The sequence below is a fragment of the Capricornis sumatraensis genome, chromosome 19 (genome assembly GCF_032405125.1).
Source record: "Capricornis sumatraensis isolate serow.1 chromosome 19, serow.2, whole genome shotgun sequence".
Classification (NCBI taxonomy): Eukaryota; Metazoa; Chordata; class Mammalia; order Artiodactyla; family Bovidae; genus Capricornis; species Capricornis sumatraensis.
The window spans coordinates 53,231,330-53,245,658 of record NC_091087.1 but is presented as its reverse complement, the minus strand read 5'-3'; positions in this window follow the sequence as shown (position 1 = coordinate 53,245,658).

Sequence of the window (14,329 nt, the reverse complement as noted above, 5' to 3'; positions counted from 1 at the left end):
AGTCAGTCACTGTTTCCACTGTTTCCCCATCTATTTGCTATGAAGTGATGGGACCATATGCCATGATTTTAGCTTTCTGAATGTTGAGTTTTAAGCCAACTTTTGTACTCTCCTCTTTCACTTTCATCAAGAGGCTCCTTAGTTCTTCACTTTCTGCCATAAGGGTGGTGTCATCTGCTTATCTGAGGTTATTGATATTTGTCCTGGCAATCTTGATTTCAGCTTGTGCTTCCTCCAGTTCAGCATTTCTCATGATGTACTCTGCATAGAAGTTAAATAAGGAGGGTGACAATATATAGCCTTGACGGACTCCTTTTCCTATTTGGAACCAGTCTGTTGTTCCATGTCCAGTTTGAACTGTTGCTTCTTGACCTGCATACAGATTTCTCAGGAGGCAGGTCAGGTGGTCTGGTATTCCCATCTCTTTAAGAATTTTTCACTGTTTGTTGTGATCCACAGTCAAATGCTATGGCGTAGTCAATAAAGCAGAAGTAGATGTTTTTCTGGAACTCTCTTGCTTTTTCATTGATCCACCAGATGTTGGCAATTTGATCTCAGGTTCCTCTGCCTTTTCTAATTCCAGTTTGAACATCTGGAAGTTCACAGTTCATGTACTGTTGAAGCCTGGCTTGGAGAATTCTGAGTCAAGAATTTATAAGAATCCTATTTTTCAAATATACATTCTATCATTTTGATTATGATAACAACAAACTATATTCTTTACAACAAAAGAAACTGACAAAGAAAAGCTATAATAGATTGTGAAACAAAGTGCTTTAGTTTCTTCTAAAAGTAAGTCAGTGAAGTCACTCAGTAGTGTCCAACTCTTTGCAACCCCATAGCCTGTAGCCTACCAGGCTCCTCTGTCCATGGGATTTTCCAGGCAATAGTCCTGGAGTGGATTGCCATTTCCTTCTCCAGGAGATCTTCCCAACCCAGGGATCAAACCTGGGTCTACCACATTGTAGACAGACGCTTTACCATCTGAGCCACGAGGGAAGCTGGTAAAGTACAACTTAAACTGGTTCAACCACTTAAGGCTACTTCTAACTTTTAAAATATTTTATAAGAAAAAATCAATTCCAAAGACTCATTCACCACAATTTATACTTCAGATTATTGTAATTAATTTTGGAAAGTGGTATATAAAAGAAAAAAGGACTAAAAGTTCATCTACAGTAATATAAATCTTGCTAAAATAGTGAAAATGATAACTGGAAGTTTCATTATGATGCAGAGGAAATATCTCCTAATATCAAATATTTTCCTTATTCTATCATTATAGATCTATGAAAAGCTCGGAGAAACATTAGGAGCTATGTTTTGAAGAAACTTAGTGTGAACTTTGCTAACAATGATCCAAATAAGTTTTTTGATTACTCTTTCAAGAAATTGCAGTATTTTGTGCAAAATGGTATCACTTTACCACTAAGGTAATTTTTTTTACTCATCATGAAATAAAAATCTATATTTTGCTCTTCCTTGCATGTCTCTTTAAAACCTCCAACCAGAAGAATGAGTCATATTTTAAACCATTTTCTTTTTTAATCTTCTTCACTCTTCTGTTTCTAAAGGGATATTTAGTTTTAACTAGATTGCAATTTCATTTGAAAAGACCTGAACAGGGTTTCTGGAAGGTTTTAAAGATTACCCATTGATGGTATTTTTGGCTGCCGCTGCTGCTGCTAGGTCGCCTCAGTCGTGTCCGACTCTGTGTGACCCCAAAGACGGCAGCCCACCAGGCTCCCCCGTCCCTGGGATTCTCCAGGCAAGAACACTGGAGTGGGTTGCCATTTCCTTCTCCAATCCATGCATGCATGCTAAGTCGCTTCAGTTGTGTCCGACTCTGTGCAACACCATGGACAGCAGCCCACCAGGCTCCTCCATCCGCAGGATTCTCTAGGCAAGAACACTGGAGTGGGTTGCCATTTCCTTTTCTGGTATTTTTAGCAGCTACCTTTAAAGATGCAAGGAGCTGTAAAAACTGGTACATCTCGATTTAATACAGATAATATTTGGGTCTTTGAGATAGAAACAATGTAATGGTGACATTGCAGAAAAGATAGGTAAAATGTGATTTTACACCTAACATCTCTTTGGACAAGCCAAGTGTTCTTTGTAGAATTGTATTATATTGACAATACTAACTACATGAGTGAATTTCTCATACAATGACAACAGAAACATCTGGTATTGTTTTTCATTCAAATAGTTAAATATACACAATATTATTTCACGTCACTTACAATGAGAGTATGAAACTCAAGGCATGTGGCAAAAATTATTGTCATATCATTTCTATGAAAAATAAAGGGGGAAGTATTAAACTCCTAATTTTTCAGACACTTAAAGCTAGCTAAGAAAAGCCAAAGGTAAATATAAGAACTAATAAGAGCCAATTATAAATAATTAAGAAAAGTTTTTTCTTCTTTTTTTATTGTATCTATATGAGATGACAGATGCTAATTAAGTTTATTTAGTAATCATTTTACAATATGTAAGTCAACCATTAAAAAATTCATTGTTTTCCTTTGTCCAAGTACTGTGCTATTTTACAAAAAAATTATTTAGTTAATGGGGCTTCCCAGGTGGTTCAGTGGTAAAGAATCTGTCTGCCAATGCAGGGGACACAAGGGACACAGATTTGATCCCTGGGTTGGAAGATCCCTGGGAACAGGAACTGGCAACCTGCTCCAGTATTCTTGTCTGGAAAATCCCATGAACAGAGGAGGCTGGAGGGCTACATGGGGTTGCAAAGACTCAGACACGACTGAGCACACACACACTTAGTTAATTCCTTATAACAATCACATGAGGTAGGTAGGCATCCTTTTTAAAGATGAAGATAAAGAAGCTTAAAATGATTAAACAACTTGTCAAAGGTCACAGGCTGACTTAAAGTCTACTAAAATCTTAAATATAATCTAGGAACTGTCCCTCATTGTTCAACAGTTATGGAAATAATGAGAAGCATAACCTTCTCAAACACACAATAAATTACAGTAACAAAATACAAATTGAGGATTTTTGCATGGAAACTTAGAAATCAGGATTTCTGGAATATATTAAATAAACATTTATTAGCAAATATATAGTAAATACCTTCTATGTTCTAGGCACTGGGCCAGGCTTCTATGATACAACAACAAAAAAGAACATAGTCCTTGCTCTCTAAATAAGCATTGCAATGGCAACCCACTCCAGTACTCTTGCCTGGAAAATCCCATGGACAGAGGAGCCTGGTGGGCTGCGGTTCATGGGGTTGCTAAGAGTCAGACATGACTGAGTGCCTTCACTTTCACTTTTAACTTTCATGCATTGGAGAAGGAAATGGCAACCCAATCCAGTGTCCTTGCCTGGAGAATCCCAGGGATGGCGGAGCCTGGTGGGCTGCCGTCTATGTGGTCGCCCAGAGTCGGACACGACTGAAGTGACTTAGCAGGAAACAGACAAAGGTCCATCTAGTCAAGGCTATGGTTTTTCCAGTAGTCATGTATGGATGTGAGAGTTGGACTGTGAAGAAGGCTGAACGCCGAAGAATTTATGCTTTTGAACTGTGGTGTTGGAGAAGACTCTTGAGAGTCCCTTGGACTCCAAGGAGATCCAACCAGTCCATTCTGAAGGAGATCAATCCTATGATTTCTTTGGAAGGAATGATGCTAAAGCTGAAACTCCCGTTCTTTGGCCACCTCATGCGAAGAGTTGACTCATTGGAAAAGACTCTGATGCTGGGAGGGATTGGGGGCAGGAGGAGAAGGGGACGACTGAGGATGAGATGGCTGGATGGCATCATGGACTCGATGGACGTGAGTCTGAGTGAACTCCGGGAGTTGGTGATGGACAGGGAGGCCTGGCGTGCTGCGATTCACGGGGTCACAAAGAGTCGGACACGACTGAGCGACTGAACTGAACTGAAACAGACAAATATTTAACAGATGATTGCAATACAGCAAGAGAGGTGCTATAATAATTAGAATACATGTGTGTGTGCTCAGTCATGTCCAATTCTTTGTGACACCATAAACTATGGCTTGCCAGGCTGCTCTGTCCATGGAATTTTCCAGGCAAGAATGCTGGAGTGGGTTGCCTTTTCCTTCTCCAGGGGATCTTCGTGACCCAAGGATGGAACCCACATCTACTACATCTCTTGCATTGGCAGGAAGATTCTTTACCACTGAGCCACCTGGGAAGCCCCAGTGATGAGAATAGCTAATCCTTTTTGAGAACTTATATGGTTTTTCCAGTGGTCATGTATGGATGTGAGAGTTGGACTGTGAAGAAAGCCGAGTGCCAAAGAATTGCTGCTTTTGAACTGTGGTGTTAGAGAAGACTCTTGAGAGTCCCTTGGACTGCAAGGAGATCCAACCAGTCCATCCTAAAGGAGATCAGCCCTGGGTGTTCTTTGGAAGGAATGATGCTGAAGCTGAAACTCCAGTACTTTGGCCACCTCATGCGAAGAGTTGACTCATTGGAAAAGACTGTGATGCTGGGAGGGATTGGGGGCAGGAGGAGAAGGGGACAGCAGAGGATGAGATGGCTGGATGGCATCACCGACTCGATGGATGTGAGTTTGAGTGAACTCCGGGAGTTGGTGATGGACAGGGAGGCCTGGCATGCTGCGATTCATGGGGTCACAAAGAGTCAGACATGACTGAGTGACTGAACTGAACTGAACTGAATGCACCAGCTATTGTTAATAAGCACTTTATCTATTTACTCAAGTAACCCTCACAGCAATCTATGAGATAGATGCTACAGAGATAAAGAGGTAGGTTCAACTTTTATTGGAACACAGAGAAGAAAATCTTTCACTGTCTAGAGAAGTCAGGAATTTGAGCAGAGTCTATAGGATGCATATCCCGACAAGAGGGAGTGACATACCCATCAGTATAACATAAATTATCCCCCAGGAACCCCAAATCCCCAAGTCTTGATGGCTTATAACAACAAAGATTTATAGTTGTTCCCAAACCTGTCAGCTTGGCTTGGGGACCCTTCACGTCTCCTCCCTCTGGGACCCAGACAGAGTCTCCTTTGTCTGGATCACCACTAAGTACTACAGCCAGAAAAGGGGATTTCATAAATTATCCAATGGCCCTTTGAGTCTCTGTCTATGAGATATTAGTCACTTCTGCTCTGTTTTCATTTGCCAAAACACGTTACATGGCCATACCTACCTTCATTGGAGAAGGAAGTGCCATCCTACAATATACCCAGAAGTAAGACACAGGAACATCAGGAAATAATCCTACTGCCTACAAGGGGGTGGAAAGGATAAGCAATCCGAGGAAAAGGACACACGCAAAGGCATGGGAGTGAAAGAGTGTTTGGCACACAGTGGTTTCCAATATAAAAGCACAGGACGCACAAGAGAAGTGTGAGGAGGAGAGGAAAAGGTAGGTGAGTGCCAGGTCAGGACGATTCTTAACACACTTGGCAAGTGTCGACGTCATCTTTTAGACCATAGGGAGTTATTGCAAGATTTTATGCAGAGGAGAAATCTCAATACTACCAAAATTTTCATTCAGAAAACCCATGCTATCTGAAGCATGAAAGAAAAATTACAAGAGACTAGAGACGAGGGGACTGTATGAGGTCACTGTTGCTGTGTAACAAGTTACCACAGACTTAGCAGCTACACAAAACACACATCCATTACCTCACAGTTTCTACAGGTCAGAAGCGAATTAAGTTGAGCCCTCTGCTTTCAAGGCTCACTGAGTTGCAATCCAAGCATCCACTGGGTCATCAGAGGCTTGCCTGGGCAGAGTTCCACTTCCAAGCTCCCTCATACTATCAGCAGAATTCTGTTCCTTGCAGTCAAGAACTGAGGGTTTTAGTTTCTTGCTGAAGGCCACCCTCAGCTCCAAAGGAGTCACTCACAGTTCTTTGCTACATGGGCCTCTCCACATGACCACTATTTTGTGACAGCTTATTTATTCAAAGTCAGCAAGAGAGTTTCTCACCTCAGGGAGGGTCCAGACCAGCTTTTAAGAGTCTCACCTGATTAAGCCAGTAAGCCAGGCCCATTCAGGATAATCTTGATGATCTACTGATTTTGAAGTCAATTGATTAGGGACCTTGAAAAGATATTTCAAGATTCAAGGTGAAAAGTATGAGATCCCAGACTGTTAGATTAAACTGTTTAAGAGATTCACATACACCTTAAATTTATATAATTTGACTTTTTATTAAACTTTAATTATCAGTTTGGTCCTTTTTCTCTTATATGTAGAACTGAACTCTGACAATTCTTAAAGTAAATATTCTTTTTAAATATTTTGATCTTTAGAAGAAAAAAGCCACAAATATTTCAAACATCTGGACATTCTTGCTGTTGTTATTGTTCCATCATTAAGTCGTGTCCAACTCTTTGTGTCGCCATGGACTGCAGTATTGCTGAGTTTTCCAAATTTGCTGCCACACTGAATGTAGCACTTAAACAGCATTATCTTTTAGGATTTTAAATTGCTCAGCTAGAATTCGATCACCTTCACATCTTTGTTCTAGTAGTGCTTCTTAAGGCCCACTTGACTTCACATTCCAGGATGCCCAGCTTTGAGTGACCACACCATCATGGTTATCCAGGTCATTAAGATATTTTTTGCATAGTTTTTCTGTGTGTTCTTGCCACCTCTTCTTAATCTCTTTTGCTTCTGTTAGGTCCTTATTCATTTCTGTCCTTTATCATTGCAGGTAAGCTATTTAAAATCTTAAAAGATGATGCTGTTAAAGTGATGCACTCAATATGTCAGCAAATTTGAAAAACTTAAATAGTGGCCACAGGACTGGAAAAGGTCAGTTTTCATTCCAATCCCAAAGAAGGGCAATGCCAAAGAATGTTCAAACTACTATACAATTGGGTTAATTTCACATGCTAGCAAGTTTATGCTGAAAATCCTTCAAGCTAGCCTTCGGCAGTACAAGCTGGGTTTAGAAAAGGAAGAAGAAGCAGAGATCAAATTTCTCACATTCACTGGATCATAGAGAAAGCAAAGGAATTCCAGAAAAACAACTACTTCTGCTTCATTGACTACACTAAAAGCTTTTGACTCTGTGGATCACGACAAGTTGTGGAAAATTCTTAGAGATGGGAATACCAGACCAGCTTACCTATCTATCTCCTGAGAAACATGTATGCAGGTCAAGAAGACATGGAATAACTGACTGGTTCAAAATTGGGAAAGGAGTACCACAAGGCTGTATATTGTCACCCTGCTTATTTAATTTATATGCAGAGTACATTATGTGAAATGCCAGGCTGGATAAAGCACAAGCTGGAATCAAATGTCAGAAGAAACATCAACAACCTCAGATACACCGATGATACTACTCTAATGGCAGAAAGTGAAGAGGAACTAAAAATTCTCTTGATGAAAATGAAAGAGGAGAGTGAAAAGAGCTGGCTTAAAACTCAGTTCAAAAAACTAAAATCATGAAATCTGGTCCCATCACTTCATGGCAAATAGAAAGGGAAAAAATGGAAACAGTGACAGATTTTCTTTTCTTGGGCTTCAAAAATTACTGTGGAAGCCATGAAATTCAAAGACGTTTGCTCCTTGGAAGAAAAGCTATGAAAACCTAGACAGCATATTAAAAAGCAGAGATGTCACTTTGCCAACAAAGGTCCATATAATCAAAGCTACGGTTTTTCCAGTAGTCAGGTACGGATATGAGAGCTGGACCATAAAGAAGGCTGTCTGCCAAAGAACTGATGCTTTAAAATTGTGGTGCTGGAGAAGACTCTTGATAGTTCTCTGGAAAGCAAGATCACACCAATCAACCCTGAAGGAAATCAACCCTAAATATTCATTGGGAAGGACTTTTGCTGAAGCTGATGCTCCAATACTTTGGCTGCCTAATGCAAAGAGTCAACTCACTGGAAAAGACCCTGATGGTGGGAAAGATTGAAGGCGGGAGGAGAAAGGGACGACAGAGGATGAGATGGTTGGATGGCATCACTGACCCAATGGACATGAGCTTGAGCAAAATCCAGAGGTAATGGAGGACAGAGGAACCTGGCATGCTGCAGTAAGAGGTCATAAAGAGGGGGACATGTCATAGCAACTGAATGACAATATTGTAGCATTTTCACAGCTTCCTATCAAAACAGTTGTTTTAAAACATATACATATATATGCATAGGCTAATTTATACATATTTGTGCTATTTTTAAAGTGTAAAATAATTTAATGAGTATTGTGCAAAACTTCAGCTTATATAACCAGAATTCCTATTCTAAAAAAATGAAAATCAAACATATTAAAAGGTGTTAGTTGAGCCAAAGGCATGCATGTAGGGCTTAAATGCAGAGACATTTAATAGCTATGTTAGAAAGTGATGAACCATCTGCTTCAATTGGCTCTAACTAGAAATACCAGGCAAGTGTGCTCATTATGAGCCATAAATGTACATAACTGACTAAAGGGAGAGAAAAAGCCAGGTAATGTCAACTGATGTCTGTACATCCACTGCCCTGTTTCACTTTCAGAGATGTGAAATGTGACAAAAATGACCAATACAATTATTTTAGATTCTGTGTCAGGTACCACATAGTTTAGCTGAAATTAGAAATAGCCAGCAATTGAGGGAGATCAGTTGAGTACAGATGTAAAACTCACTGTTAAGAGGTTGATTTCACTCCTTTAGGAATGAAAAACACTAGTTAAGAAAGTTTTGAAATAATCTTGAAGTGAAGATTCAGTCTCTCAACTAATCTTTACATCTAGGAGTAGGGGAGAAAAAAGCTCCCAATTGTCACTGTTCTTCAAAAAGAAAGTTCACGAAGAATCTCTGCTGTCTAGAATATCTAGGAATCCCAAATACTTACTGTTCAGAAATATTTTTTACATCCTGAGATTTGAAAAATGTCATATTATTTGCACCAAAGAAAACAACTTATTTCATAGAAAACAAACCATACTCCCATAAAAATTAATTTAAATAAATAAAGTGTTTCTTGTAAGCAGCAAATAATTGAGTTGTACTCTTTTAATCCAATCTGGTAATCTATACCTTGTAATTATTAGAATGTTCAGACATTTACATTTCATGCCATCTTTGGTATGGTTAAAGTCTATCATGTGACTATGTTTTCTGTATATCCCATTTGCTTTTTTTTCTTCTCTTTTTTTGTCTTGAGATTGAATAAAATACATATATTTTGATGGGTATTAAATTCTAATTAACAATTTCTTCCCTCAGTACTTGAAAGAGGCTCCTCTACTATTTTCTCATTTGTTTGTTTCAGATGAGAAATATACTGTCATTTATTTATCTTGATCTACCTATTCTCATTCCTCAGTATGTAACATGTATGTGGTAGGCAGAAGAATCCCCCATACACGATTTAGATGATAGTTGTGATTGGGATTTTTGAGCTAATGAGATTTAGATGAATTTTTATTTGTGTTGATGCTTTAATTGGAGATCTTGTGATGTGATGAATATATTTTACACATGGGATGTGTATTGGCATACTTAGGGTCCAGAAGATAGACTATGCTAGGCAGAATGACTCCCAAAGATGTTCATATTCTGTTCCTGGAACCCTAGAATATGTTATATTACACCAAAGAGTAATTAAGGTTGCATTTAGAATTACAGGGAGATTACCTCATATTATCTGGGGCAGGGAAGGGGGGAGGTCCAATTTAATCACAAGAGTCTATAAAAGTGAAAGAAGTAAAGAGAATCAGAGAAAGACTGTGGCTCAAAATGGATTTAAGACCTAAATGTGAGACTGGAAACAATAAAACTCCTAGAGGAAAACAGAGGCAGAGCCCTCTCTGACATAAATCACAGCAATATCCTTTTTGATCCATCTCCCAGAAAAATAGAAATAAAAACAAAAATAAACAAATGGGACCTACTTAAGCTCAAAAGCTTCAGCACAGCAGAGGAAATAATAAAGTGAAAAGACAACCCACAGATTGGGAGAAAATAATTGCAAATGATGTGACCGATAAAGGATGAGTCTCCAAAATTCACAAACAGCGCACGATGCTTAACAGCATCAAAACAAAAAACCCACTCAAAAAATGGGCAGAAGACCTAAGTAGACATTTCTCCAGAGAAGACATACAGATGGCCAATAGGCACATGAAAAGATTTCAACATTGCTAATTAGAGAAATGCAAATCAAAGCCACAAAATATAACCTCACACCAGCCAGAATGGCTATAATCAAAAAAATCCACAAATAATAAATGCTGGAGAGGGTATGGAGAGAAGGGAACCGTCCTACACTGTTGGTGGGAATGTAAATTGGCACAGTCACTATGGAGAACAGTATGGAGGTTCCTTAAAACACTAAAAATCGAGCTACCATGTTGTTCAGTTGCCCAGTTGTGTCCAACTCTGTGATCCCACAGACTGTATCATGCCAGGCCTCCCTGTCCCTCACCATCTCCTGGAGTTTGCCCTAGTTCATGTTCATTGCGTCGGTGATGCCATCCAGTCATCTCATGCTCTGATGCCCTCTACTCCTTCTGCCCTCAATCTTTCCCAGCATCAAGGACTTCAATGAGTCATCTATGCACATCAGATGACCAAAATACTAGAGCTGCAGCTTCAGCATCAGTCCTTCCTGATTGACTATTCAGCATTCAGTCCTGAAAAACAGTGAATATTCAGCATTGATCTCCCTTAAGATTGACTGGTTTGATCTCCTTGCTGTGCAAAAGACCTTCAGGAGTCTTCTCCAGCACCACAGTTCAAAGGCATCAATTCTTTGGCATTCTGCCTTCCTTATGGTCAGTGAAGCTATGAACCATGCCAAGCAGTGCCACCCAAGATGGAAGGGTCACAAAAGAGAGTTCTAATAAAATGTAATCCACTGGAGGAGGGAGTGGGAAACCACCCCAGTACACTTGCCGTTAGAACCGCATGAACTGTATAAAAGGTCAAAAAAAGCTACCATATGGCCCTGCGTCCCACTCCTGGGCTTATGTCCAGAGAAAAACATAATCCAAAAGGATACACGTACTCCAGTATTCATTGCAGCACTGCATACCACAGCCAAGACAGGGAAGCAACCTAACTGTCCATAGACAGAGGAATGAATAAAGAAGATGTGGTGCATATATATAATGGAATATTGTATTAATATCAAAAAGAATAAAACAATGCCATTTGCCACAACATGGAAGGACCTAGAAATAGTCATACTGAGTGAAGTCAGTCAGACAGAGAAGGAGAAATAGCGTATGTCGTCCCTTATATGTGGAATCTAAAAAGAAATGATACAAATGAACTTACATACACGTTAAGGCTCCTCCACGGTAGAGAAGTGCTCAAAAATCAATAGCATAAATGTTTCTATATGCACCCATGAAGGACATAAAATAGGCTATTTTATCTTAATCTGGTCTAATAAATTCATTTCAAGAATAATGCTTTAATAATGCTATCTACTAATCCAACTAAATTCCATATTCTATCAGGATTAAAGAATTACATTTGGCTTTTAAAGCTCCTTTCTTCTGAGAAACTAAGACTGCTTTTCCATACAATAGCTTTAAATGTCACAGTGGCACCAATAATTTCATCAAAAGGCAATCAGCATTCCCAAATAAAGCTAAATCCCTGCCCCAACCCCAGTTGTTAACATCTGCTGGAATTAGGCAAGATGTTACTTAAGATGTTACTCCTTGTTTTGTCACTTAAGAAACCCTGAGGAGGATATTGTTTAAGTAAATAAGGTTTAAGGACTAAGAGAAGGCATTTAGATACAAAACAACTAAATATTGGTAAAGCAAGTTCATAATTTTCAGATAATTTAAGGTAAACTATTTTCACACACACACACACACAAACCCATACAACTTTTAAAACTCATATGTCAGATATGTTCATTGTCAAGAAATTAGAAGAAACAGACAAGAATATGAATCCACCTGGGTGTTCTTTGGAAGGACTGATGCTAAAGCTGAAACTCCAACTTTGGCCAACTCATGCAAAGAGTTGACTCACTGGAGAAGACCCTGATGCTAGGAGGGATTGAGGGCAGGAGGAGAAGGGGACGACAGAGGATGAGATGGCTGGATGGCATCACCAACTCGATGGACATGAGTTTGGGTGAACTCCAGGAGTTGGTGATGGACAGGAAGGCCTGGCATGCTGCAATTCATGGGGTTGCAAAGAGTCAGACATGACTGAGCGACTGAACTGAACTGAACTGAATCCCACTCTCCAGCATAACCTCTGTTAACACATTGCTGTACATCTGTTGAGCTGGTATTTTCTGATTATCCCCTTGGGATCCCCTCTGAATCCTGCCCACCCTGCCCTGTGTTTTATGGGTTGATCTACATGGACTGCATCAATGGACCTTTTGCAGTCTGAATTCTGGTTAAGCTCAAATGAATGAAGGACACCAGTAGGAGAGTAGGGAGAGGAAGGAAAGAAAGGCCAAGAAACTCATTTTGCAGCAACCACACTGTGGAGCTCTCTGGGAAGACTCCATCACTTTAAGAAAAGTCACAAATCCTGTCAAAAGGCCACATCAGTTCAGTTCAGTTCAGTCGCTCAGTCGTGTCTGCTTTGCGACCTCATGAATTGCAGCATGCCAGGCCTCCCTGTCCATCACTAACTCCCAGAGTTCACTCAGACTATAGTTCTCCCTAATAGCCTCTTCCTCTGGCTCCTTTGAGCCTCCCAGGTGGTTCAGTGGTAAAGAATCCACCAGTTAACTCAAGAGGTGCAGGAGTTGTGGGTTTGATCTCTGGGTCAGGAAGATCCCCTGGAGCAGGAAATGGCAACCCACTCCCAGTATTCTTGCCTGGATGATCCCATGGACAGAGGAGCCTGGCAGGTTACAGTCCATGAGGTCAGGAAGAAGTGGCCCAAGCACAGCTGGCTACTTCAGGCAGGCACAGATGTGGCAAGAACAGCCCACCCTCCACACCCTTATCAGCTGCAGGTTCTTGTACTATATCTCATTGTTTCGCTATGTCCTGCCTACACCTTGTGAATAACCCCTACATGGAACCTGGCCCAAATTACTCAAATTGAGTGTGCCATCTGGGTCCTGCTGGTACCTTAACTAAAACTCCTGTCCAGATTTTTAAGTATCAATTATATACAAACACACACATACAAACACATATTCAAGTTTTTGCAAAATACCTGCATAATTCTCTAGCGATTGTATAGCTATATCAGAATCTATACAAATTACTATTATTCAAAATTTCCAGTTTCCATTTTTCTGTTCTAAAGTGATGCAATGAATACCTATGTACATACATATATCTTTGCCCTTTTGTCTGTATTATTATCCTAGGATATATTCTTAGCAGCAGTATTTCTGGGACAAAGGGTATGTGCACATTTAAGTCTTTTGATACTACCAAATAGTCCATCATACTGGCTGTAATGATATTCATCTCCCCACACACCATACAAGAAGCCCAAATGCCCATTATCTCACCCACTTACAAACACTCTACCAAAACATTCTTGCAGAAAGAAAATTAACCTCTTCAATTCTATTGTATTCATACCATTAGTACAGTGCAATGAAGCTATACCCAAAGCCAGCAAGTTGCTAGCTGGATAACAATTCAAACATCAGTTGTTAAGTCCAACTTCAGAAATAATAAAATAGAGTTTTCTGACATCTCCTTCCCTTCCCACATGCCCTGTCCCCTACCCCCAGTAAATAGAGCCTTTAAAAAAAAATTTTTTTTGAAGTATAATTGTTTACAATGTTGTGTTAATTTATTCTGTACAGCAAAGTGACTCCATTATGTATTAGTTCAGTTCAGTTCTGTTGCTCAGTTGAGTCCGACTCTTTGAGACCCTATGAACTGCAGCACGCCAGGCCTCCCTGTCCATTACCAACTCCCGGAGTTTACTCAAACTCATGTCCATTGAGTCGGTGATGCTATCCAACCATCTCATCCTCTGTCGTCCCCTTCTCCTCCCACCCTCAATCTTTCCCAGCATCAGGGTCTCTTCAAATGAGTCAGCTCTTTGCATCACGTGGCCAAAGGATTGGAGTTTCAGCTTCAGCATCATTCTTTCCAATGAACACCCAGGACTGATTTCCTTTAGGATAGACTGGTTGGATCTCCTTGCAGTCCAAGGGACTCTCAAGAGTCTTCTCCAACACCACAGTTCAAAAGCACCAATTCTTCGGTGCTCAGCTTTCTTTATAGTCCAACTCACATCCATTAATGACTACTGGAAAAACCATAGCTTTGACTAGATGGACCTTTGTTGGCAAAGTAATATCTCTTCTTTTTAATATGCTCTCAGGGTTGGTCATAACTTTCCTTCCAGGAGTAAGTGTCTTTTAATTTCATGACTGCAATCACCATCTGCA